Source organism: Staurois parvus, unplaced genomic scaffold (genome assembly GCF_062004578.1).
Source record: "Staurois parvus isolate SC_StPar_1 unplaced genomic scaffold, SC_StPar_1.0 ptg002761l, whole genome shotgun sequence".
Classification (NCBI taxonomy): Eukaryota; Metazoa; Chordata; class Amphibia; order Anura; family Ranidae; genus Staurois; species Staurois parvus.
Genome location: NW_028320557.1, coordinates 5,001 through 6,292, shown reverse-complemented (window position 1 = coordinate 6,292; position 1,292 = coordinate 5,001).

Here is a 1,292-nt window from a genome sequence, read left to right as displayed (position 1 = left end):
TGAAGTCAGAAGATCATCACCTCTTGCATCGGGTTGGATGAGTGAAGTCAGAAGAGCTTCACCTCTTGCATAGGGTTGGGTGATTGAAGTCAGAAGAGCTTGTCTATAGGACGAGGGCGCCCATTCGCCCTGACCTCTTTCGTTGCTGAAATATCATGTTCCGATGCTGGCGGAGCATGAGGTTGACCTTACAAGATGATTGAAGTCAGAAGAGCTTCTCCTCTTGCATAGGTTTACGTAATTAAAGTCAGAAGAGCTTCACCACTTGCATAGGGTTGGGTGATTGAAGTCAGAAGATCATCACCTCTTGCATCGGGTTGGATGAGTGAAGTCAGAAGAGCTTCACCTCTTGCATAGGTTTGGGTAATTGAAGTCAGAAGAGCTTCACCTCTTGCATAGGGTTGGGTGATTGAAGTCAGAAGATCATCACCTCTTGCATCGGGTTGGATGAGTGAAGTCAGAAGAGCATCACCTCTTGCATAAGGTTGGATGATTGAAGTCAGAAGAGCTTCACCTCTTGCATAGGGTCGGATGAGTGAAGTCAGAAGAACGTCACCTCTTGCATAGGGTTTGATGAGTGAAGTCAGAAGAGCTTCACCTCTTGCATAGGTTTGGGTAATTGAAGTCAGAAGAGCTTCACCCCTTGCATAGGGTTGGGTGACTGAAATCAAAAGAGCTTCACCTCTTGCATAGCTTTGGATGATTGAAGTCAAAAGAGCTTCACCTCTTGCATAGGGTTGGATGATTAGAGTCAGAAGAGCTTCTCCTCTTGCATAGGGTTGGATGATTGAAGTCAGAAGAGCATCACTTCTTGCATAGGGTTGGATAACTGAAGTCAGAAGAGCTTTTCCTCTTGCATAGGTTTGGGTAATTGAAGTCAGAAGAGCTTCACCTTTTGCATAGGGTTGGATGAGTGAAGTCAGAAGAGCTTCACCTCTTGCATAAGGTTGGATGATTGAAGTCAGAAGAGCTTCACCTCTTGCATACGGTTGGATGATTGAAGTCAGAAGAGCTTCACCTCTTGCATAGGGTTGGATGAGTGAAGTCAGAAGAACGTCACCTCTTGCATAGGGTTTGATGAGTGAAGTCAGAAGAGCTTCACCTCTTGCATAGGTTTGGGTAATTGAAGTCAGAAGAGCTTCACCCCTTGCATAGGGTTGGGTGACTGAAATCAAAAGAGCTTCACCTCTTGCATAGGGTTGGATGATTGAAGTCAAAAGAGCTTCTCCTCTTGCATAGGGTTGGGTGATTGAAGTCAGAAGAGCTTTTCCTCTTGCATAGGGTTGGGTGAT